The 27,295-nt window shown below is 44.8% G+C and overlaps 1 long non-coding RNA gene across 1 annotated transcript; it reads right to left on the bottom strand.

The window, feature by feature from the left end:
• Nucleotides 1–3,257: 3,257 nt before the first annotated feature.
• Nucleotides 3,258–20,697, bottom strand: LOC140454321 (uncharacterized). Its single transcript, XR_011952656.1, has 3 exons — nt 20,645–20,697; nt 8,647–8,774; nt 3,258–3,379 (listed from the first exon to the last, which is right to left on the bottom strand). It is a non-coding gene; the product is annotated as an uncharacterized lncRNA (long non-coding RNA).
• Nucleotides 20,698–27,295: the final 6,598 nt, after the last annotated feature.

Here is a 27,295-nt window from a genome sequence, read left to right as displayed (position 1 = left end):
CAGACTGTTAAAAGGAGCTGGGGAAAATCCCCGGCCTTATAGTTACCTACATTATCCAATCCTCACTGGATGCAGGGATGGTGCCGGAGGCCTGGAGAATGGCTAATACCGCAACTTTGTTTAATGTAGAGCAAGGGACTGACTGAATAGGTCGCAGCTGGAATTCTGAGACAGTGGACAAACGGTCACTTAGGAAGTCCCAGGGCCTCCAGGACAGTCGGTCTGGATTTGTTCAAGGAAGATCATGTGCAATTAATCCGACTGTGTCGGTTTGTGGCACTAACCTGTAACTGCATGTGAATTTCTTGGATTTGACGAGAGATCCCATGGCAGACTGTTTAAAAACAGAAACTATAGGATCCAGGGTAATGGAGCAAACAGCCCAGAGAAGTGCAAGGCAAGGCATTTGGGGACATCAACAAGAGAGAGGAATACACAATAAATGAGAGTATGGTCAGTGTGGGCAGGTAAATGAAGTCGGTAAAAACAATGACTGCAGATGCTGGAAACCAGATTCTGGATTAGTGGTGCTGGAAGAGCACAGCAGTTCAGGCAGCATCCAAGTAGCTTCGAAATCGACGTTTCAGGCAAAAGCGCTTCATCAGGAATAAAGTCAGTGAGCCATGAAGTAGGCTGGACACATCAATAATCTCGTTAATGGAGCAAATGGCATCATTTCCTCTGTCAGCCAAAGTGCAGAATTTCAGAGCAGGAAGCTTATGCTGGAACTGTATAAATAATGAGCTCAATCACAGCTTGGGGACTGTGTGCATTTCTGGTCACCCCATCACATGGGAGGATGGAATTGGACTGGAAAGGGAATAGAGGAGATCCCTTACCCTGTGACAGTAGAAGTGCAGTTATGGGGAAAGATTGGAATGGAGGATACTGAGAGGAGATTTGATTGGGGTGCACATAATGTCAGGAGGCTGGATAGAAAGGGAGAGAATACCTTGTTCCTGTTGGAGAGCTCAGTTATCTGTGGCGAATACTTAATGTATGTGGTTGAAATAGTAGAGACGTGATGAAGAAAGTGGTGATTTCACCCAGAGCTTGGTCGGGATCTGGGAGTCACACATGGAAGCGGAGTGGAGGCAGAAACTCTCAAACCATTTGAAAAAGGTGTCGGGATCTGCACCTGAAGTCCTACACTGTCTGGGGAGTCAGAACTTGGGCTTTAAAAAACAACATTACATCTTGTCCAACGCAGACAGTGGACAGAGGTATCGCCTCTATACTGTGCTATTTTCTGAAGTTTGCAAAGGTGATCAATATCTGATAGGATTAATATGCAGGGATGAGGGGTGAGGGCAGGGAGGAGCAGTGTGTAAATTGATGAGCATCACAATAATACTGATCCCATCCTTTATACACAATGCTACTTCACTGTGTTGGCCTGTTTATCCTTCCTGTAGAAATGAGGAAAAGGTTTGATTATCTAGGTCTGTCGTGGTCACACTACAGTCCCATCTCCATCTGATCTGGTTCACACTATTTAAAGCTACCATTTCACTGGCCTTGTTGAAAAGTTCCCAGCTTCATTCTTGCCCCATTGAAGACTGTTGTCAGTCAACTAATGTTTCTCACTCTCAATTATTGCATTTCATTCGCTACCACTATCCTGAACTTTACAATAAAATGATTGCTGCGCCCCAAAATGTTCCCCTACTGACACTGGATCCACTTGCCCCACCTCTTTCCCAAGGACCAGATCCAATAGTACATGCTCTCTTGGGTTGGATACATACACCTGCAGTCAGCTCTCCTCCATGTAATCCAGGAACACTTGACCCTCGTGACCTTTCACCACCAGTATCCCTGTCTATATCTGGAAACATTAATTTCCTCAGTATAACTAATCTGTAGTATTGTCATCGCTCTCAAATGACCCTGCGTATTTATTGTCTCCTTCATTTCTTTGGTCCTGGCAGACAGACTGTACCTCACAGTTTAATTGCATACTTTTTGTTCTGTAGCTCCAGCCAAATTCTGTCCTTGGATGGATCCTCTTTCTCTTGGACGCCTTAACTAACGCTAATCTAAACCAATACTTCTACCTTCATTCTTTCCCTTCCCTTCTATCATTTTGGAATCCTTTATACCCAGCAATATTTAACACACAGTTCTGCCATTCCTTGAGCCAGCTCTCGGTGATCAGTACATCAGATTTCCACACACTAATCTACATCTGGAACTCCCTACATTCCGAGTATTTATGTTCATGCAGAGTACGTCAGATTAAGGCTTCCTTTCTTACTCCATCTTCCACTGATAAACTTGTTGTTGTAAATTAGTACCAACTGTAGCTCCCATTATTTTGAGAATCTTGATAGTCTCCTCTACTATTCCTTTTTGGATCCTAAGCACACATCAAGTTATTTTCAATCCCTCCCACACAGCCCACAATGAATTCAGTCCCAGCTCTGTCACATTAGCCCATCCAGCTTGTCCAGTTGCTGCCTTCCACAGAACCAGTCCCAATGTCCCAGGAAGCTGAAGCCCTTCCTGCTACACCATCGTTCCAGTCATACTCTCATCTACCTAAAAAAGAACCACAACAACGAGCACCCGAGCTACAAATCTTCTCCCAAACTTTGAATTTATTATTGGCTCACAATTTCACTTCTCCCTCTTATTTCTGTGCTCAACCCTTATTTCAGAAGTTAAAAAAAATTGCTAACTTACAGCAATTAACTGACAGTTGCTAATACCGGTGTATTTATCAGCCAATGAACTTGCAGATTTTTCTGTGATGGCTCTTGCACTTCTTTCAAACTCAGTGCAGGGAGGTCCCAGCAGCAGAAAGTTGTCTCTGTGACTCCCAGGTACGTGTAATCTTCCAGCTCCCACTCCACTCTGCTCCCTCACAGGGTCACCGTCTCCGTGACTCCCAGGTATGTGTAATCCTCCAGCTCCACCTCCAGTCCACACCCCCACAGGGTCACCGTCTTTGTGACTCTCAGGGACGTGTAAACCTCCAGCTCCCACTCCACTCTGCTCCCTCACAGGGTTACCGTCTCTGTGACTCCCAGGCATGATTAGGCCTTGATCCACAGTGTTGATTTATATCCTCCCACTTTGCTGCCTCTGTAACTCCCAGGTGTGAGTTAGCCTCATGCTCCTGCTCCAAGTTGTTCTGTCACATGGTCACTCCCTCTGTGATTCGGTGCTGATTTCGAGGCTCCTGCTCTGCTGTTTCTCCAACTCCAAGTTCCCAGTTGGCCTCGATCCTCGTTGCGGATGTATATTCTCCCGGTTAGTGCTGCTCTCTCTCAGGTTCCCTCCATTTGTGACTCCCAGGTAATGGTAGGCCTCAAGCCTCAGCTGAGGTTTATAACATCCCATTCCGCACTGCTCTCTTATAGGATTGCTGTTGTGCCTGGAAGACAGTGGGAAAGAGGAGGATTAGACAGAGCAGAGGGTGTTACAGTGATTGAGCGAGCTGTATGGGATGGAACAGGTTGTCTGGGGAGCTAGGCAGACCTGCAGCAACTAAAGAAGTTTGCTGGAAGATACAGTGAGAGTTTCAGGCATTGAAGAAGCCAAAGGAAATAGAGAGATAGTGGCTTGTTCATGACGGTGCTTTGTAGAGCCTAAAAGGCTTTTTCTGAGCTGCTGACAGAAATGTGTAGACTCCAACAAATGCAAATTGACAGCCAGCAAGTGGTGTAAGATACTGGAGACTGTTGAATGTTACAGAGTTAGAAGACTTGCAGCAACTGGGCGGAATATACACTTTTGGAGAACTTGTGGTGTTCAAGGACCCTCAGGACATGAGGAGGTGCAGAGAATGGGAGCGTTCCAAATATGGGATTATAGGGGCTGGAAGTTCTTAGTTGGATAAGGAGGATGGAAAGTGCCAATTTAGCACACGCAACCATTGTAATTATAGAGATTTAGGAAGGGAACCTGTGCTGTCATTGAATACAGTCATGTGGAGAGTTACAGAAGCTTAAGGGTTTACAAATTTAAAAAGGGATAGAGTTGAGGTGATCAGAAGTTTAAACAAGAATAAAGAAATTTTAGAGATGTCAGGCACAGATGGGAATGGATGAGGTGAGATATTGTGAGGAACTACAAGAGTTATAAGTCGGGGAGGATGTCAGATATAAAAGGGAGAGCTGCATTGTCTGTATGCAGTTACAGACGTGAGGAGTGTTGTAGCGCCTGCTGGAGGGGACACAGATAATAACAGTTCCAACTGCTGATGCAGTGGCTCAGGAAGGCAGCTCCCCACCACCTTCTCAGGGACAACTCCAAATCAACAATAAATGCTGGCTCAGCAAACAAAGCTCATCTTCATGAATGAATGAATAAAATATCTACAAGTAGCACTGAGATCACTCAGGAAGTCTCTTTCAACAGCATTTCACAAACCTGGAACAACTATATCCTGGAAGGACAGGAGCTCCAGGTGCACAGGAACACCAGCATTTCCAAGGTGCCCTCCAAGGCACGCTCCATCCTCCCAGCACTGTGTCTGTCCCTACACCCAAAGGACTGCAGTGGGTCAGGAAGGCAGCTCCCCACCACCTTCTCCAGGGAATTACAGATGGGAAGGTAATGGGGAAACTCTGCTGTTTACAGCCAGACAGAAAAATAAATCCAGCAGTGGGTGTGAAATGAAATTTCCGTTTCACAACAACATGCTGAGCATGGAGAGAGGATTTGTCTGATTGGCACAAGGCAGAGAGTGTGAAGAAAGGGGTCTCTTTTTCACGATGGGAACTGGTGATGAGAGGAGTTCTGCAGGGGTCAGTGTTGGGACTACACTCTACACGTTATTCATTCAGAGTCTGAACAAAGGATGTGAAGGGGTACGAGAAATGGGTTTCCAAGAAAGATCTCAGGGATGGAATTTGTGTCATATGAGGAGCAGGTGAAGTCTCTGGGTCTGCACTTGATGAAGTTTCAGAGGCAGTGGCAGAATCTCATTCAAACTACAGAATACTGAGGGGCCTGGATGGAGTGGACGTGGGCAAGATGTTTCCACGAGCCGGAGAGACCAGAGGCCAAGGGCACAGCTTCAGAGTGAAGGGACGACCCTTTAGAATAGAGATGTGGAGGAATCTATTCAGCCAGAGGGTGATGTTTCTGTGGAACTCACTGCCTCATGGGGCTGTGGATGCGAAGTGATTCAGTGTATCTTACTCAGAGATAAGCAGGTTCTGGATGAATAAGGAGTTCAAGGGTTACAGGGAGTGAGAGAATGGGATTGAGAAACAATTCATACACAATCAAATAGTGGAATAGACCTGATGGATTGAATGGTCTAATTCTACCACTATACATGATGGTCTTATGGACTGTGTAATTAGTATTTTTGGCATATCGTTTAACATACATTCCAGTACTTTCGTGATTATTGCTGTCACCTCTTGGTTTCAGATCAACTGCAGAAAGCTACGCTATGGTGTAACTTGGGAATCCTGGTGTATAAATCTCAGAAAGGTAGCATACAGGGCCAGCATGACATAGAGAATGTAAATGGAATGCTGGCATTGATTTCAAAGGGAATGGAGAATAAAAATAGGAAAGGCTTGTAACAACTATAGAATACTCCTGTCAGCCCGCACTGAGAATACTGTGAACAGGTTTGGTCCCCTATCTGGAGGGAAAATGTCCTTGCATTGGAGGCAGCCCAGAGAAGGTTCACCAGGCTGATCTTCAAAATGGAGGGATATTGATGAGAAGAGGTGGACAAGGTTGAACTTGCAGTCATTAAAATTTAGAAAATGAGGCAAATTTATTGATACACCAAAGATTCTTGTGTTCTTACAGATTCGGTACTGAGACATTTTTTCACTGAGCAAGGATCTGTAACCGGAGATAAAGGGGAATACAGACACCAGAGAAGCTAACAGAGAAAAGCTGGGCTGTAGAGACTGGAGGATGTTACAGAGTTTGGTGATTTGTGATCAGGTGGTTATCGGGCTGAAAGATGTCAAATAGAGTTACAGGATTATCGGTTCTGAAGGATTTACAGAGATTGGGAGGAATATAGGAACTAGAGATTACACAGAGGCACTAGAGAGTAGATAGATGGGGTGGTATTGGAGCTACAGGAGTTTAAAGAGAAACGGAGGATTGGAGGGACTGGGGAGTACACAGTTGGAGCTGCAGGAGTTTATAGAGACCGGGAGGATTGTTGGTGCTGGTAATTACACTGACATGGGCAAGAATTGGAGCTGCAGGAGTGAGTGAGATAGGGAGGTTTGAAGGGGCTGGATCAGTTCGCACAGCCAGGGAGAAGTGTAGGGATTGGAGGAGCCAGAGATGCTGAGGGTTGTAGGGCTGCAGGAGTTCAGAGAGTTATTGAGGACTGTACAGGCAGGTTTACAGCATTCCCATCAGTTACACAGAGATGTGGAGTGCTGTTCTGGAGTGGGTTACAAAAATCAAGAGGGTTGCAGATACTGGAAGATATTACAAAGACAGTAAGCTGTAGTATTTGAGGAGGTTACAGCGACAGGATGCGTTGAGGAGTTGGAGGCTGCTACAGGTGTTAAACATGCTGCAAAGGACCAAAACCTTACATCGATCGGGGGATTGGAAGCTCTGGAGATAAAGAATGAGAATTGCAGTAACTGAAGAATATCACAGAGATGGAGAGTAACATATGAGTTTGAGGAGTTATAACATGAGATGGGCTGTATTCAATGGAGTCAGGGAAAATACAGGGAGATCTGAAGGGACAACAGATGATCAAAAGGACGGTGAGGCTTCTCACTGTCGGATTGGGTCAGTTTACGCAGGTATGGGATATTTTATGGAATTGTGTTACTTACAGAGATTAAGAGAGTTGTATAGAATTGAGGAAAGAACAGAGATATGGAAGGCTGTAGTTAATGAAGACTTTTGTTGATGTCAGATGCTGAGGTTCTGGAAAGAATATGGACCGGCAAGCTGTACAATCTGTTAGAACTTACAGAGACAGGAACAGCAATAGATCCTGGAGACACAAACACAGATAGGGAGTATTGCAGACACTGGAGGAGGTTCTGCTTTAGGGATGGTTGTAGGGGAGTGTAACATTTACACAGATAGGGGTGTAAGAGCTGGAGAAGGTTATGGAGATGATTAGATTGGTGGGGAGACCAGAGGAGTTTACATTGGCAGGGCGGGTGATAGCGACGGGAGGATGTTACAGAGATAGTAAGTCTTGTAGAAACTGGTCGGGAGAGTCACAAGCATTGGATCTGGTTCCACAGATCGGTGGTTTTACAGGGTCCTGAGAGGATTACGCAGATAGGGAGGTTTGTAGGATGTCCACATTTTCAGAGTGTTTCAGGAATGGAAAAGTTTACACAGTTAAGGAGGGATGTTGGAGCTTTGGGAGTTCACAGAGACTTGGAGGTTTGAAGGTGTTGGGGCTGATTATGGACAGATGGATATATTTAGGGGCAGTAATATCGCACGCAGAGGGAGAGTTTAGATTAGATTCCCTACAGCATGAGCACAGGTACTTCGGCCCAACAAGTCCACACCAACTCTCCAAAAAGTAATCCACCCAGACCCACTTCTCTCCGACAATGCACCTAACACTATGGACAATTTAGCATGGCCGATTCACCTGAACTGCACATCTTTGGACTGTGGGAGGAAACTGGAATACCTGGAGGAAACCCACGCAGACACAGGGAGAAGGTGCAAACTCCACACAGACAGACAGTCACCTAACGCTGGAATCGAACCTGGTTCCCTGGTACTGTGAGGCACCAGTGCTCACCACTGAGTCACCGTGCTGCCTAAATTGCAGAATTACACAAAGGGAGAGTGTTTGAGGTGCTGGGAGGACTGTAGGGAGTGGACGAGCAAACAGAGATGTGGAGTGTGCTGTGGCTTGAAAAAGGTCTGGAGGTGTTCATATCGGTAATGAGGTCGGTAGGGTTGTGAGAAGGTTACGGTGGTTATGTGGTACTATAGGCCAGGAGGCAGGAGTGTGATCGGACCAGCAGAAGGTTACAGTGATATCATGTTTTCTTGGGGCTTGAGAAAAGTACACAGGTGGGTGTTTTGCTCTAGGCTGGAGGATTTTACAGAGACGGGGTTACTGTAAGTATTGTGCAAAACTATAGAAATGGGAATTATTGTACTGAGTGCAGGATGAGATTACTGAGATTGGGCATGCTATCGACATTGGAGCAATTTACATGCAGGGAGAGTCATCAGCATCGGAGTAGGTTTCAAATATACAGCGGGAATTTGGGAGGAGTGGAGGTTATAGAAATAAGAAAATTTCTAGGAATTACAAGCATTCAAGACATTGGCACAAACAAGTTAGACCAAAAGGCATGTTTCCTTGTTGTATGACTCTATCACATGACAATAGATAGCATGAGGAGGGAATATAGAACAGCAAGATCCCAGGTTTCAATACCATCTCTTTAAGGGAGGCCTGCTTTCCCCTCTGTTGCACTGATCCTAACTAAGACATCACAGGCCTGAATTGATAATTGTCAACTTATTGTATTGACACAAGAAGGCTCTGCACAGCAGAGATGAAAATTAACAAGACGGTGGGGTTTGAGCCTGGGACCATCATGCTCTGTGTTTACCCTTCAACACTGTATCTGTGTCATGTCTTCTAGACCAAAGTTCAATCCCTTAAATGCACTCTGCTCTGTTCACTGTGAGAGATCTTACCTCGCTGCAGGATTTACTGAAGGCTCCAGATCTCACTGTCCATCTCTCTGGCTGACCAACTGTCTTCAGTGTGGTGATGGACGAGACAGGAATTGGGAATTCTGTTGACTCAAGAGCATCCTGAGTATCTACAGGAGATAGAGAAACAGACAAAATAGGAATCTAGACTGATGCAGTGAGGGTTACACATGGAGAATGGCACTGAGTGCAACAGAGATCTGGAAAATCGCAGTCTCCATCCCTGGTCTGTGTTGCCTCATCTCCCTGGAGTGGAGAATTCTGTTGGCTCAGTTAATGCTGTCATTCCATTTGCCTTGTTGCAAATGCATGGCGCGTGTCACTGAGAGATGGCCTTTGAGGGATGGTTAGAGGTCACAGATTGGGAGAGATGTTTGGGGGCGCGACAATGTTGCAGGGTTAAACATATTTACAGTTGCTACAGATTGTTCGCAGGAGAAAACATTTTATTGTTTGGGGGAAGTTAGAGAGATAAAGCGTCTTTGATTAGACTTCAGAGATAGGGATGTGTATAGGGTTGTGGATCGTTACATGGACTATGTTGATCAGGGCGTAGAAACATTCACATAATTCCAGGATGTGGTACATTTAACAACAGTTGTGGGATCTGGAGAATATCACAGTGATAGGGAGGATGGTATGGACTGGAGAATATTATAGGGAAAGGGTGGGTGGTATGGACTGGAGAATGTTGCAAGCACATGGAAGATGATATAAGCTGGAGAATGCTGCAGCAATAGAGAGGAGTATATGGACTGGAGGATGTTGTACAGACAGGGATGAAGTTGTAGACTGGATACAGTTAGAAGGAGAGGTGAATTTATTCACTGGAAGATATATCAGAGAGAGTGAGTGAGTGCTGCAAGATATGACAGGGATAGGGAAGCTTGTCGAGACTGGAGGAGAGAGTGATAGAGAGTCTTGTGAGAGACCAGATTCACTTATGAACATAGGATGTGCTACAGTGAGCAGAGCCTTTTGCAGATATAAATGAGGAAACAATGGCCAGATAACAGTCACACCTATACATAGGTATATAGGAACTGAAGGAATTGAAGAGATTACACAGGCTAGGAGTGTTGTATACAGTGGAGGAGATTAACCTGATAGGGAAGCTTTTAGAGACTCAACAATGTTAGGAAATAATGGGGGTTACAATGGTGAGAGCAGGTTTCAACAATTCGGAGGATATAGACCTGAAGGAGCTTTAACAGATAGCGATGGTACAGTAAAGGGAAATGTAGTGGCTTCCCTTTCATAAGCAATCCATAAGCACTTAAAACAGCCTGTTTGACATGTGCATTATCATTCGACCATTCATCAGACAGCGCTGCAAATACTTCACTGGTTCTGCCTACCAGCTTAGATTGAACTCGCATTACCCAGAAGACCTCGGGCCACTCTCCCTGTCTGTGCAACTTTTCAAATGAAATACAGAGTTCCTTGACAGTAGAGTCACAGGTAGTTAGGATAGTGAAGAAGGCGCTTGGTATGCGTTCCTTTATTGGTCAGAGTATTGAGTACAGGAGTTGGGAGGTCATGTTGCGGCTGTACAAGACAGTGGTGAGGCCACTTTTGGAATGCTGCATGCAACTCTGTTCTCCTTCCGATCGGAAGGATTTTGTGAAACTTGGAAAGATCCAGAAAAGATTTACAACAACGTTGCCAGGGATGAGCTATAGGGAGAGTTTGAACAGGTGATGGTTGTTTATCCTGGAGAGTCGGAGGCTGAGGGTGACCTTATAGAGGTTTATAAAATCAAGAGGGGCATGGACAGGGTAAAGAGACAAAGGCTTTCTCCTGGGGTGTGCGAGTCCAGAATTATAGGGCGAGGTTTAGGGTGAGAGTAGAAAGATAGAGAAGATAAAAAGGGGCAACTTTTTCACGCAGAAGATAGTACATATATGGAATGAGCTTGCAAAGGAAGTGGTGGAGGCTAGCACAACTGTAACAGTTAAAAGGCATCTGGATTGGTATTTGAATAGGAAGTGTTTAGAGGGAGATGGGCCGGGTGCTAGCAGGTGGGACTACATTGGGTTGGGATATCTGATCTGCAGGATGGGACCATGAATGGGTAGTGGAACCTGGAGGATGTTATGATTTGAACCACAGGTAATGTTTGATTGGATCTTTCAGCCAATCTTACAGATGGTACAATTGCAACATTTAAGAAGCATTTGGATGGATATATGAATAGAAAGGGTTTGGAGGGAGATAGGCCAGGTACTGGCAGGTGGGACTAGATTGGGTTGGAATATCCTGTCGGCATGGCTGGGTTGGAATGAAGGGTCTGTTTCCCACGTCCCTTCCAACATTTGTACCATCCTCCAAGTTCTGCAGCCCTTCATACCTCGTAACATTGGCCAGACTCTCCAACTCCTTCTTCCTCTGCAATGTTCCCCAGAAGGGCACTGGAGGATGGTGGGGGTTACAGAGATATGGAGGGGCATCAGGACGGGAGGATTTTGCAGAAATTAGGAACATATGGACTTGAGGAGGTTTCACAGTTTATGAGTGTTGTAGGGACTGGAGGAACTTACAAAGATAGGAATAGTTTTAGATTGGAGGATTCTGCAGAAAACCTTTACGTGGTTAAAGGCAGAACTCTTAGCAGCGTGCAGGAACAAAGGGATCCTGTGTCCCTCAGGTTCCCACCCAAGTTGACAGGCTGTTAAGAAGGTGGATGGTGTGTTGGCTTTCATTAGCAGGGGGATTGAATTTAAGAGATGTGAGATTTTGCTGCAGCTCTACAGAACCCCAGTTAGACCACACTTCGAATATTGTGAACAGTTCTATTCGCTTCATTATAGGAAGGACGTGGAAGCTTTAAAGACAGTGCAGAGGAGATTTAGCAGGCTGCTGCCTGGACTGGAGGGCATGCCCATAGAAGGTAGGTTGTGGAAGCTAGGGCTTTTCTGATCACAGCGAAGGAGGAAGAATGGTGACTTGATAGAGGTGTACAAGGGAATGAGAGGCATAGATAGAGTGGATAACCAGAGACTACTTCCTATGGTGAAATGGCTATCACAAGGGGACATACGTTTAAGGTAATTGGCAGAAGGTTTAGCTTAGATATCAGAGGGAAATGGGCCAGGTGCTGGCAGGTAGGTTTAGACTGGGTTGGAATATCCTGTCGGCATGGAAGGGACTGGTACGTTATTTACACAGAGTGTGGTGGGTGCGTGGAATGGACTGCCAGCCGTGGTAGTAGATTCAGATACATTACAGACATCTAAGCAACTCTTGGATAGGCACATCAATGATAGTAAAATGTCAGGTATGTAGGTTCGTTTCATCTTCAGAGTAAGATAAAAGGTCAGCACAATATTGAGGGCGGAAGGGCTTGTACAGGAATGTGCTATTCCATGTTCTAAATAGCAAGGGTTATGATGGCAGCAAGAGGTTTCGGGAAGCGGGAGAGGATGCGATCTGAATGAAGTGACACAAATAGGAGGCGTTGCTAAAGTTGTATAAGGTAACAGAGACAGCAATGGTCTGATCTGGATCAAATGACCAGACTGCGAGAACTGTGGGGACTGGAGGTGCTTTCACAGGGACGGAGGAGCATAGAGCCACAGGAGGTTACAGAAATGTGTAGAGCTGTCGGGCCTACAGGAGTTCATGGAGATGGGGAGGTTGGGAGGAATGGAGCAGTTTACAGGGATAAGGATGTTGGTAGGATGGGGTGTTTTACACAGACAGGAATGTTTCAGGTGAATGGAGCTGAGTACAGAGGTAAAGTGGGTTGTACAGATTGGAAAAACAACTAGACGTATGGAGGGTAGTCGGGACTGAAGATGTTTATAGACACAGGAAGGCTTAGGTTCTGCAGGTTATTTAGACAATGAAGGTGCGGAATCAGACAGATTCTCCAAGTGATAAAGACAGCAATTTTGGTTGGAGACAGTTTAACAGATTTCGGAGCATTAGTAACCTCCTCCAGTTTGGTCAGAATGGGAAGGGTTGTAGGGGAGGGTGATGTTTACACATGTAAGAGCTGGAGAAGATTGTGGAAATGAGTAGATGGATGGAGACACTGGAGGAGCTTACATTGACAGGGTGGGTGCTGGCAATGAAAAGATATCTCATCGATAGTGGGTCTTGTAGGAATTGTATTGAAAGAGTCACAGGCATTGGAATGACTTCTGCAGATTGGGAGTATTACAGGGACTGAGAGGATTGTAGAGTCTCCACAAATTGATCATGTCTTTAAGAATAGAAGAGTTTATGTAGATATGGATAGCTCAAATTCAATGCATGCGGTCTTCATTTCAAGAACAGAGCCTTATTATCCCCCATCAGCCAAGGATCCCTAACCCTGCCAGCATTTCCCTTTACACCAATGGGACATACTGGTCCTGGATTCTTGAGATCACGCTTTGAAAAGCCTCCCATTTGCCAGTTGTTCCTTTTCCTTCAAACAGACTCACCCATTGGATTAGAATCATAATGTGGAGGTGCTGGTGTCGGACTGGGGATGTACAAAGTTAAAAATCACCCGACACTCGGTTCCAGTCCAACCAGTTTATTTGAAAGCACTAGCTTTCAGAGCACTGCTTCTTCATCAGGTGGTTGTGGAGCACAATCCTAAGGTACAGAATTTATAGCAACAGGATGGCAGTGTCATGGAATATAATATCAAACAAATTTAGTTTAAGCCTTTCATCTGTTACAGTGATCACCAGCGCTTCCAAAGCGAGTTGGATTATAACTGGGCGTTGTGCAATTTTAAATTCACAGCATTGACGCTGGCCAGATCCTACAGAATGGCCCCAAACCTGGCCCTGTTCCAGTTTTCCTCTTCAATCTGTGGACCTGCTGATCTTTTTCCATAACTATGTTAAAACGAAGACAGTTGTGGGCACTGGACCCCAAGTGCTCTCTGAATGACACTTCAGTCACTTGCCCGACCTCGTTTTCTGAGGGGAGGTCCAGTGTTGCACCTGCCTGAGTAGAGTAGGGCCCTCTGCATATTGATTTAGGAACCTTCCTTGGACACATTTGAAAAATTGCTCTCCGTCCAGGTCTTTTTATACTCGAGGTGGCCCAGTCAGTACAGGGAATATTAAAATCTCCAGCCTGCACTCCTCTATTATTCCTATAGTTATCTGCAATCTCTCTACACATCTGCTCCTCTGGTATCTGTTGGGTCTACAACAGTCTACAATACAATCCCAACAAAGTGACCCCCCCCCCCCCTTCTTCTTTCTAACTTCTAACCATGTGGAATTTTAAATGAATATAGGTTTTAAATTTATGGATTGTTAAATCCAATTTAAGTATTGATAAAAATCCAAACCCTTGACCTTCAGAGAAAGACAACAGTTCACTCTCATGTGGTCTGCACGACATCCCCACAGCAAAGTGTTTGCCTCTCAATGACCCTGTGAAATGGGCGAGCCAGCTGCTTAGCTCAAGGGCAGCAAGGGATGGGCAATAAAGGCTAGTCAGACAGAGACACCCACATCCCATACCTGATTTTTAAAAAATCCATTCAGATTGGTCCCAGCACAGTTCCAGTGGAACAATGTCCTGGCCAATCACGTTGGTAGATTAATGGACAGGGCTTTAAACTGACAGAGAGGATACTGGGACAGGCTTCAGGTGAAAGGAGCTTTCCAAATCCAAAGAGAAAACGTGAAGCATCAGAGCAGCATGGGAATGTGACCGAAGACAACAGAAAGGAACAGGATGGGACAAAGTTTAACTAAAACTGTAGAACAGTAAATCCATTTGTGACAGGAAATTGTGGGAACGAGTAAGTTATGTTTTTTTTTCTTAATGGACAAAGTCTCTGCAACCAGGTAGATGGATTTGTGACACAGAGATAAAAGGGATTTCGACACCAGAGAGATGTGGTTACAGGGCGAACAAAAGGGGGAACAGAAATATTCAATGGTTCACAACCTTGTGCAAATTCAGGCAAAATGGACGACACTAGCAATAATGGGTAAGAAAGGCATTACAGAGAAAGCATTTGGCAACAGATCATGAAGTAGAGTCAGTCTGAATGTAAATTCTGGCTCCTACTTGCCAAGGACACAAGCAGCAGAACAGTTTTAGACCACCCACCGAACAGCATTTCATGGCTCGTCACTGCAATAAATAGGAATTTATTGGAATTTTTAATACAGGCATGGTGAACATTTAGTGAAACGTCAATATTCGCAAAGTCTGGGACAATCACACTGACAACAGTGATATTGGAAGAGGAGTTCAGAGAATTTTCTTTTCAGTGTTTCTTAGAATAACACATTGTGCAACTGGCGAGGGACGTAACTGTCTCAGAGAGACTGTTGTGTGATAAAACATCGTGAATGAGTAATGTTCACCTGGAGAGATCCTCAGGGAAATTGTGATAAAGTGCAGTTTAAAGAAATATAAAGTTTTAAAGTTAATCACAGAAAGGACAACTAGAAACAAAAATAGCCAATTACATGGGTATGAGAGGAGAACTGACCAAGTAAACAGGCTAAACACACTGAAACATGTGTCTGGAAATGAACAGTGGAAAACATTTGAAGGAACAGTGTAAAACACTCAACAAAAGGACATTCCACTGAAACAGACAAAACCTCAGCAGGAAATCCCCACCAATCCCTCAGGCAGGACAAAATGGATAATATTAGATTATGAGGCTGAGAAGATCACCACAAAGTACTTAAAATCCTGAAGTGAGAGAGAGTTTTAGGAGTAAGTTTTAAAGGGATTGCAATGGGTCTGCTAGCAGGAGGAGGGCAATGGGAAGGGGAATCGTTATCAGGGTTTATTGACACGATAGGAACAGGGAGAGGTGAAGGTGCTGGAGGTGGTGAGAGAGTTACAGAGAGTGGTCAGGGCCTGAACGGTGTTACAAAGCCAGTACGAATTGCAGCAGTTGGAGGGGTTTGCAGAGGTAGTGAGGGACATATGTATTTTTATTTATTCAATCATGGGATGTGAGTGTCACTGCCTGGACCAGCATTCTTTGACCCCATGCGTATTACCCAGAGATTGTTGGGCCCTGGTGGCTAAATATAATACTTTGCTGGCCACAGGTGAAGGGCTGAATGACTGGAGGATCGCTAATGTGGTTCCTTTATTCAAGAAAGGCAGCAGGGATAGGCCAGGTAATTACAGAGTAGATAGTCTGACAGCAGGGGGAGGGACATTATTGGGAAACAATTGTGAGGATGAATCAACACTTGCAAAGGTAAGGATCAACTCGGTTTAGTCATCTCGATTTGGCAGAGGGAGATACTGTCTGAGGAATTCAGTTCAGTTTTATTGAAATGGTGCTTAAGTATATTGATGAAGGCTGTGCAGATGATGTGGTTTACACGGACTTGAATAAGTCCTTAAACAAGATCCAACATGGAAGGCTGGTCCAAAAGGACTGGGTTCCAAGGCTAGTTGGCAGATTGGATGCAAAATTGGTGGATAGAGTATTTTCACCAGCGGGTGTACCACAGGAATCTGTGCAGGAACCATTGAATATTAATAACTCGGATGTGAAAGCAGAAGGTATCATTAGTCGGTTTGCAGATGACATGAAAGGTGAGGGTGTTGTTCACAGTGAGGGGAATGGTCTCCGTCTGCAGTCTGATGTTGATTGGATGATAATCTAAGCAGAGTTTAGTTCTGATCGAAGTGAGGTAATACTCTGTGGAAGCTACGATAAGCGAAGTACAGACATAATAAACGGTAGGTCCTTGTGGAGTACTGAGGAATACAGGGACCATGGTGGACAAGTCCATAGATCCCTGAAGGTGTCAGCACAGGGAGACAGGGTGGGAAAGGCACCTCAACTGCGAGCAGGAGAGGGACCCATATCCTGGTGGGGTGAATTGCTAGAGCTGCTTGAGAGGATATAACCCAGTCTGCCAGCGTATTGGACCTTAAATAAACGTAAGGGCAGAAAGTAGATTGAGGCAGGTACACAATTTAAAGACAGCAATTTCAGCAGACAAGGCAGGCAAGAACATAGCAGGGAATGTGGGAAAACTGGTTATTAAACTACATTTATTTCAATGCAAGGGGCCAGACAGCTAAGGAAGATGAACTCAAGGCATGGATTGGAACATGGGACTGGGATATTATAGTTATTACAGAAACACAGCTGAGGGAAGGGCAGGACTGGCAGTTCACTATTTCAAGGTAGAGATGCTACAGGAAGGGGAGGCAAGAGAGGACGTGTGGGAATGGGTTTTGATTGCATGAATCATCACAGCAGTACTTAGAGAGGATATTCCTGTGGGATCGCCCAGTGAAGCTATGTTAGTGGAACAGAGAAATAAGAATGGGTCATCACTTTGATACGATCGGACTGCTGACCCTGAATAATCTGTGGCAGACTGAGGAACAAATATGTCGGGACATCTTAAATATCAACCATAATAATAAGGCTGTTATGGTAGGGGTTTCTGAACTTTCCAAACCTAGACTGGGACTGCCAGTGTTCAGTGTTTGCAAGGGAGGTATTTGGTAATTGTGGTCCAGAAAACTCCCAATCAATATGTAAATGGCCTGAAAAGAGAAAGGGGCAAGACCTGACCTCCCTTTGGGAAACAAGGTAGGGAAAGGGACTGAGATGTGAGTGGGAAAGCATTTTGCCAAAGTGACCACAGTTCTATTAGTTTGAAAATAGCTTTGGAAAAGGACAGGCCTGGTCCACAAGTGCAAGTTATAAAATGGAGCCTGACCAATCTTCATCGTATTAGCCAGGAACTTTCAAAATGTGATTGGGGAAGGGAATTATTTACAGGGAAAGGGAAGTTTGACAAGTGAGAATATTTTAAAAGTGAGATAAACTGATCGATCAGCGCTCGTATTTTCCTGTTTGTGTGCAGGTCAATGCTGACAGCATTCAGAAACACTGGCTGTCTATTGAAGGTCTGGTCAAGGAAAAGGGGGCACATGTTAAGTATAGCCAGCTGGATCAAGGGAATCCCTGAGGATATACAGGGGCTGTAGGAATACACTTTGAGTAGAAAACAGGAATGGAGGAAGGCTAAATTAAATAGCCTCAGCAGAGAAGGAAAGGAGAATCCAAAAGTGATTGTATCAGTATATGAAGAGTGTATAAGTAACTCGGGACAAAATAGTGTCAAGTAAAGATCAATGAGGCCATCGATGTTTGGAACTGCAGGATATTTGCTAAGATCGTAAACTATATTTTCACTCCAGAACTTACTGTGGAGAAAGACTGGGGAACTCAGGGAACAAGAGTAATACATTAGACCACACTTGGAGTTCTCTGCAATTCCAGTCTCTCTGCTGCAGGAAGGATGTTGTGAAACTTGAAAGGGATCAGAAAAGATTAACAAGGTATTGCCTGGGTTGTTGCTGAATAAGCTGGGGTTACTGTCACTGGAGAATCGGAGACTGAGGGATTACCTTACAGAGGTTTATATGAACATGAGCGGAATGGATAGGGTAAGCATTCAAGGTCTTTTCCCAGAAGGTGGGGAGTCCAAAACTAGAGGGCATAGGTTTAAGGTTAGAGGTGAATGGTTTACAGAGGGACTGAAGGGACAGCTTCTTCATACACATGGTGATGTGTGTATGGAATGAACTGAGAGAGAAAGTAATGGAGACTGATACAATTACAACATTGAAAAGGTATCTGGATGGGCATCTGAATAGTAAGGGTGTAGACGTATATGGGCCAAATGTTGGAAAAGGGAATGGATTTATTTAGATCTTCTGGGAACCCTGGACGAGTTGGGGACCGAAGGGTCTGTTTCTATGTTGTATATCTCTATGACTTGAAAAGAGTGCATGTTATAAAAGAGGTGGTGCTGGAGGTTTTAAAACACAAAGCTATGGCAAGTCCCAGAACCTGATTAAGTGTATCACAGGACACGGTGGGATGTTAGGGAAGAAATTGTGGAGCCCCTAGCAAAGGTATGTGTACTACTGACAGCCATGTGTGATGGGCTGGCAGGGTGGAGGGTGGCATCATGGACAGTGAAGGAGGTTTTCTGAGATTACAAAGGGATCTTGATGAAGGGAGTGAATGGGCTGAAAAACTAGAGATGGAATTCAATCTGAATAAATACGATGTAATGCATTTGGTAAAACAAACAAGGGTAGAGCTTATACAATTAATGTTCGGGCCTCTGTTCGTGTTTTAGAGCAGAGGGACCTCCGGGTTCAGGTATATAATTCTTGAAGTTTGAGTTCTGAAAAATGGCTGGATAGGCTGAGTCTTTTTTCACTGGAGCCTGGAGGTTGAGACATGACGCTATAAATGTTTATGAAACAAAATGAGGTATATAGATCAATTTAATGGTAGTTGCCTTTTCCTCAGGATGGGGGAGTCTCAAGAGGAGGGGCCACATTTTTAAGGTTAGAGGAGAGAGATGTTCAAAAAAAAGATATGGGGCAATTTGCTACACAGAGGGTGGTTTGAGTGTGGAATGAACTTCCTGAGAAAGGGGGTGATGTGGGTACAATTACAACATTTAAAAGATATTTGGATAAACAGGTGAACAGGGAAGGGTTGGAGTGATATGGGCCAGCAACAGGCAGCTGGGAAGAGTTTAGTTTGAGATGATGGTGGGTATCAACTGAAGGGTCAGTTTCCATGCTGTATGGGTCTATGACAAGAATATGGTTTGATTCCATTATTGAAGAAAGGATCAGGGCTGGGCCCACTGATGTGCATCACCTGCATAAACAATTTGGTTGAAATTATAGGAGTGATTGTGCGAAAGTTTGTTGATGATCAAATGAATGGTGTCGTGGGCAGTAAATACGGTTATCAAAGGGGATCTTGACCAACTGGGCCAGTGGACCAAGGAATGAAAGATGGAGTTTAATTCAGGTGTTGGATTTTGTTAAGACAAACCAGGGAGGACTAACACAGTTAATGGAAGGGCTCTGGGCAGGGTTGTTGAACAGAGAAAGAGAGAGAGAGAGAGAGAGAGAGAGAGAGAGAGAGAGAGAGAGAGAGAGAGGGAGAGAGACCGGGGGTGCAAGTTACATTGTTCCTCGGAAATGGCATCACAGGTGGACAGGGTGGGGAAAGCGACATTTGACACATTTGCCGACATTGGCCAGCACTTTGTTACATACGTTGGAGATATTTGTAATACTGTCCTAAATATTTCCCTTGGGCAGAGGAGGCCACGGGGCGACCCTAAGAATGGTGAATAACCAAGGGTAGGTGAGTCCAAAACTAGAGGGTATAAACAGGAGGTGAGAGAGCAAGGATTTAAAGAGGGAGCTGAGGGGGAACATTATCCACAGAGGATGGTGCAGAGACCGAACAGACTGCCTCAGGCACATGGGAGAAACAAGAACAATTACAGCATGGAAAAGACAGTTGGGCAGGTACATGAAGAGGAGAAGGTTTGAAGAGATAAGGGCCAAATGCAGGCAAATGAGACTCATTCAGTTTAGGTAACATGGGCAGCATTGCGGAGTTGGACCACAGGTTCTGTTTCCGTGCTGTATCGCTCTGTGACCAGTTAAAGAGGATTACAGTACTGAAATAAAGCATGTTGTAGACACTGAAGCAATTGACAGAGATAGGGATGGTAGTCTGGAATGCAGTACGTTTCAAATATGTGGAGGGAGTATCGGGAATGGAGCAGGTTACAGGGACAATTACTGTTATAGGAGTTAAAAAATGACTGAAGACAGTGGTGCACAAGCCATGCCATAGATACAGTGTTGCAGAGTAATGAGTCTTAGTGCAGTGTTGGAGAGAGAACACAGAACAGAAAGATCACAGGCAGCATTCCCAACCTCTCGTCGGAGGCCTATTCACCCCTCTGTTGTCCTGATGCTCACAAAGACAGCACAGGCCTGGATTGATAACTCTGAACTCCCGAAGCTGTCTCAGTGCAACATAAGTTAAAGTAGACGTGGTGATTGAGCACGGGGTGTGTCTATACTGTGCTCCCCATCCAGCACTGTATCTTTGTCATGTCTTGTTAGCGATGTTTGGAGCCCTCTCATTGCTCTCTGCTCTGTGCACTGTGAGTGATCTTACCTCACTGCAGGATTTATTGAAGGCTCCAGATCTCCCTTCACTTTGTCTTTCTGGCTGAATAACCATCTTCAATGAGGTGATGGATGAGACACACAGCAGTTGGGAAGTCTATTGAGTCAGCAACTTCCTGAGTACCTACAGGAAGAGATAGACAGAATGGGAAATTAGACTGATGCAGTGAGGGTTACACAAGGAGAATGGAAATGAGCCCCACAGATATCTGGAAAATCCCAGTCTCCATCCCTGGCCTGTGCTGTTGCGTCTCTCTGGAATGGAGAATTCTGTTGGCTCAGGATCTGGAGTAGCTGCAAGAGAGAGACACTGACAGAGGCAGCAATTAGACCCTCACAGTGAGGGATACCACATGGAGAGAGACTGAGTGATACCACCAGAGTGCTGGAAGACTTCAGGATCACACAATCATGTTGGAAGAATCGGTTTAGCTTCATGTGTCAGTGCTCAGGGATGAGCAACCAGTGAGCAGGTGAAGTCCCAATCCCTTAGATTAGATCCCATACAGTGTGGAAAAAGGTCTTTCGGCCCAAAAGTAACCCACTCAGACCCATCTCCCTCGACCTAATACACCTAACATTATGGGCAATTTAGCATGGCCAATTTGCCTGACCTGCACGTCTTTGGACTGTGGGAGAAAACCGGAGCATCGGGAGGCAATTCACATAGACACGGGGAGAATGTGCAAACTCCACACAGTCGCCCCCGGCTGGAATCAAACCTGTGACCCTGGTGCTGTGAGGCAGGAGTGCTAATCACTGAGCCACCGTGCCACCCAATTGTCCTTTCGACAACGAGATCAGATTATCCTCACGTGGTACCCACATACCTCACGTGGCACGACATACCCACAGCAAAGTGTTTGCCTCTCAATTACCCTCTGAAATGGCCAAGCAAGCTACTCAGCTCTCGGGCAGCTAGGGCTGGGCAATAAAGGCTGGTCAGTCAGAGACACCCACATCCCCTACCTGATTTATAAAAAAATCCAATAAGTTGGTCCCACTGGAACTGTGCTGGGACCAGGGTCCTGGTCAATCATGTCAGTAGGTTTATGGACAGGGCTTTAAACTGACAGAGAGGATGCAGGGACAGGGTCCAGGTGAAAGGAGCTTTCAAAATCCAAAGAGAAAAGGTGAAGCATCGGAACAGTATGGGGATGTGGCTGAAGACAATCAGAAAGGAACAGGATGGGACAGCGATTAACTAAAACTGTACATCAGTGAATAGGTTTGTGACAGGAAATTGTGGGAAAGAGTCAATTATGGTTTTTTTGAATGGATGAAGTCTTATCAATAAGGCAGATGGATTTGTGACACTGAGATAAAAGAGGTTTAGACACCAGAGAGATATGGTTACAGGGTGAACAAAAGGTGGACGTAAATGTACAATGGATCACAAACTTACGGAAACTCAGGCAAAATGGGTAACACTAATAATAATGAATAAGAAAGGCATTACAGAGGAAGCATTTGGTCAGAGATCATGAAGTAGATTCAGTCTGAATGTTAATTCTGGCTACTACTTGCTAAGGACACAAGCAGCAGAACAGTTTTAGCCACCGAACAGACATCACTGCATTACACAGGAACTCATTGGATTTTTTTTTTAACAAACACATTGTGATAATTTTAGGAAACATCAATATTCACAAAATGTGGGACAGTCACACTGGCAAGAGTGATATTGGAAGAGGAGTTCAGAGAATTAGTTTTCAGTGTTTCTTTGAATAACAAACTGTGCAACTGGCGAGGGACATAACTATCTCAGAGCGACCACTGTGTGATGGAACTTCGTGAATGAGTAATGTCACCTGGAGAGATCCTCTGCGAAATTGTGATAAAGTGCAGTTTAAAGAAATAAAAAGTTTTAAAGTAAATCACAGAAAGGACAAGCTACAACTAGAAACAAAAATACCCAATGACATGAGTTTGAGAGGAGAACTGACCAAGGTAAACAGGCTAAACAGACTGAAATATGTGCCTGTAAATGAACAGTGGAAAACATTTGAAGGGACAATGCAAAATACTCAACAAAAGGACATTCCATTGAAACAGACAAATCCTCAACGAGAAATCCTCATCGGTCCCTCACTCAAGTAAAAAGGATCATATTAGATTATCGGGCTTAGAGGAACACCAAAAAGTACTTAAAATCCTGAAGTGAGAGAATGTTTTAGGAGTAAGCTTTGAAGGGATTGCAAAGGGTCTGCTCGCAGGAGGAGGTCAGATGGAAGAGGGAATAATTGTCAAGGTTTTATGTCACAAAAGGAACAGGGAGAGCTGAAGGTGCTGGAGGTGGTGAGAGTGTTACAGAGAGTGGTCAGGGTCTGAACGGTGTTACAAAGCCAGTACAGATTGCTGCAGCTGGAGGGGTTTGCTGAGGTAGGGAGGGACATATGTATTTTTATTTATTCATTCATGGGATGAGGATGTCACTGATTGGACCAACATTCTTTGCCCCACTGCTAATTACCCAGAGTATAGCACAGAGTCAGCCATATTGCTGTGGGTCTGGTGTCACGTGCAGGCCAGACCAGGTTAGAATGTCAGAAGTTCTTCTCGAAGTGAACAAGCTGAGTGAACAAGATGAGTTCTTCTGACTGATCAACAATGCTTTTATGATGACCTGACCAATGTCCTGTACAGCCACAACATGACATCCCAACTTCTACTCTCAATGCTCTGCCCAACGAAGGTAACCATCCCAAACGCCTGCTTCACAAGCCTGACTACCTGTGACACCAATTTCAAAGAACTGTCTACCTGCATCCCTGGGTCTCTGACTGACAACACTACACAGGGCCCGAACATTAACTGTACAGGTCCCACCCTGGTTTGTTTCACCAAAATGGAACACCTCACATTTATCTAACTAAACTCCATCTGCTATTCTTCAGCCCACTATCCCAGTGTACTATGTGTCCTGTTGTATCACAGATAACTTTCTTCACTGTCCACTTTACCAACAATTTCAGTGACACTCAAAAAACTTACTTCCCACAAAACCAATATTCCCATCCAAACCATTTATCCAAATGACAAACAACAGGGAACCCACTTCACCGCTGGTCACATGTCTCCAGTCAGAAAGGCAACATGTCTCCCATCACCCTCTGTCTCCTACTATCAAGCCCAATTTTGTATCCAGTTGACTAGCTCCTCCTGAATGCCATATCCTTTTACATTGATCTGAGCTTATTACCCAGTTTACCAGACAGAACGTAGAACACAGAACAGTACAGCTCAAGAATCTTTGGCCATGATGCCATGCCAATCTTTTACCCGACTGTAAGATCAAACTAACTTACATACCCTTCATTTTGCGGTCATCCATGTGCCTATCCAAGAGTCTGTTAAAATGTCCCGTTCCACCCACCCACCACTCTCTGTGTAAAGAACCTACATCTGAAATTTCCCCTTACCCATCCTCCAATCACCTTACAATTATCCTCCCCTGTACCATGTATGCCATGGGATAAAAAGGTCTCTCACTGTTCACTCTATCTTTGCCTCACACCATCTTGTTCACCTCTGCCAAGTCACACCTCACCCTTCTTCACTCCAATGAGAAAAGCCTTAGCTCCCTCAACCTTTCTTCATAAGACATGCTCTCCAGTCCAGGTAGCATCCTGGTAAATCTCCTCTTTACCCTCTCTAAAGCTTCCACATCCTTCCTGTAATGAAGGGATCAAAACTGAACACAATATTCTAATTGGGATTGAAACAGGGCTCTATAGAGCTGCAGCATAACCTTGTGGCTTTAAAACTCAATCCCCCAGCTAATGAAAGCCAATACAACATATTCTTTCTTAACAACACGATCAGCTTGGTGGCAAATTTGATGGATCTCTGGTCATGAAATCCAAGATCCATCTGTTCCTCCACACTATTCAATATTCTGCCTTTACCCCTGTATTCTGCATTCAAGTCTCACCTTCCAAAATGCAGAACTTCACACTTTTCCAGATTTGACTTCATCTGCCACTTCTCAGCCCAGCTCTACATCCAGTCAATGTCCCATTGCAACCTCCAGCAGACATCCACACTATTCACCACTCCACCAACCTTCGTGTCATTATCAAACTTTCTTACCCACTCTTCCACTCACACATCCAAGTCATTCATAAAATCACAAAGAGCAGAGAATTTTTGACATCTCCCTGCAGAAAACCACTGGTCACTGAGCTCCAGGCTGAATGATTTCCATCTGTCATCACCCTCTGTCTTCTAAGGGCCAGGAATTCTGTATCCAGACAGGCAGGTTTCCCTGTATCCCATGCTCTGTACTTTCTCAATGAGCCATAAATGTGTTTTGTCACATTCTCAAAGGATTCAATAAGATTTGTGAGGCATGAACTGTCCCTTACAAAGTCATGACGACTTCCTCTAATCAAACTATGGTTTTCCAAGGAATCATAAATCCTGTATCTCAGAGTCCTCTCCAATAATCTGCACATCACAGACAGAAGACTGACAGGTCTGTGATTCCCAGGATTATCTCTATTCCCTTTCCTGAACAACACATGACTGATTCACCTAACCTGCACATCTTTGGGCTGTGGGTGGAAACCGGAGCACCTGTCGGAAACCCACGCAGACATGGAGAGAATGTACAAACTCCACACAGACAGTCGCCTGGGGCTGGAATTGAAATCGTGTCCCTCGTGCTGTGAGGCAGCAGTGCTAACCACTGAGCCACCGTGCTGCCCCATGTAACTCTCTAGAGCCCTGCTTCTGATCCTTGGTTCCTCAAACTTAAGTTAGCTTCCTGCTTCCTCTTGACTAGATGTTCTACATCACTTGGAACCTTGTCAAATGCTTTACTGAAGTTCATGTAGACAACGCTGACTGCTCTGCCTTCATCTATCTCTTGGTCAATTCCTCGTTGAGTCAATCCGGTTTGTGAAACACGGTTTCCCACTCACAAAGCCATGCTGACTATCTCTAATCAGCCCTTGCCTTTCCAAATATATGGAGCTCCTTTCTCTCAGAATCTCCTCCAACAACTTCCCCATCACTGGACTCACTGGGCTGTGATTTCCTGGCTGCTCCCTGAAGCCCTTAAGTGATGGAATACCCTCCAGTCTTCCGGACCTCATTGTGTCTGTTGATAATATAAATATCTCTGTTAGGGACACTGCAATCTCTTCCCTAGCTTCCCACAATATACTAGGATCGACCTAATGAGCTGCTGAGGATTGATCTACCTTTATTTGTTTTAAGATTCCACCTTTTTCTTTGTTGAGGATTCTTTCAAAGACATCACTATTTATTTCCCCAAGTTCCCGAGCTTCCATGTCTTTCTCCACAGTAAATTCTGACATCACTATTTTGTCTAATATCTCACCCACCTCCTGACAGTTAAGGTGCCCTATTCTCTACCAAGTTACTCTTTAGCCCTTATTGAAACCTGTGTAAAGGTTTCTGAAAATTCAAATAAACCGTATCCTCGGTACAGCCACTCCTACACCCGTATCTATTCTGCCATTTATATTCTCACCAATAAAAATAAAATCCAACATGCTCAAAAACACATTCTCTTTTTATTAAAAGTGTTCCTAAGGGTCCAGTTATTGTTCATTGACATATCCTTTCAAACATATTTCAGCTCCCGACCGACTGTCATTCTAACACTGTTTGGTTTCAGACTGGCAGCAGAAAGGGTTATGGAAGTTCGTGTTTATCAATCTGAGAAATGTAGCTTACAGGTTCAACAGGTAATAGAGGTTTTGGAAATAGGGAGGGTCGTGGGGACGCAAGGACATTATGGAGATAGGGAGTGATGTGGGGACTGTATGAGATTATGGACACAGATAGTGCAGTGGTGACTGAAGAACATTATGGAGATAGGGAATGCTGTGGGGCCTGAAAGGGGCCAAAGAGATCTGCAGGGCTGTTGGGCCTGAAGGAGGTTTCACAGATCAGGGGGATCATGAGGATTGAAGGAGGTTACTGTGAACGGGAGGGTCGTTGGGTCAGGATGTGATTATGGAGATAGGGAGGGTTGTGGGCCCTTTTGGAGGTTATGGAGTTAGGGAGGTTTGTGAGGAATGATTCAGGTTACATGGATAGGAAGAGTCGTGGGGACTGAAGGAGTTTATGGAGAGAGGGAGGGCTGTGGGGACTGAAGGAGGTTATATAGATAGTAAGTTTATAGAGAAGCACAGGAAAGAGCAGGTATCGGCCATTTGACTACAGAGTCGGTCCCACCATCCAATATGATCACGACTGATCATTAACCCAGTGCAGTATTCCTGCTTTCACACCTTACTCTGGTATTATAGTGACTACTGGCATTTAGTGATACAGCGGGCTGTAGTAACTGGGATGGGGGTGGGTGGGGGGGGGGGGGGGGGGGGGGGTGTCTTACAGAGATAGGGAGGCTTGTGGAAGCTCGGACAGGTGACAGATACAGGGTGGGTTTTAGGAATGGGAGGACTTTACAGGGATTTGGAAGAATGCAGGGATGGAACGTGATAACGATCACAGGGAGGATTTGGGGAGCTTAATCTGAGACGGGTACAGCTGAGAACAGAAGCGAATCAAACAAACAGTCAGGGACAAGGTAGGTCTAATAAATTAAACTGCATTTATTTCAATGCAAGGGGCCGAACAGGGAAGGCAGATTAACTCTTGGCAT

Source organism: Chiloscyllium punctatum, chromosome 29, assembly GCF_047496795.1.
Source record: "Chiloscyllium punctatum isolate Juve2018m chromosome 29, sChiPun1.3, whole genome shotgun sequence".
In the NCBI taxonomy this organism is placed as follows: domain Eukaryota; kingdom Metazoa; phylum Chordata; class Chondrichthyes; order Orectolobiformes; family Hemiscylliidae; genus Chiloscyllium; species Chiloscyllium punctatum.
This window is presented reverse-complemented; position numbering and strand designations above follow the sequence as displayed.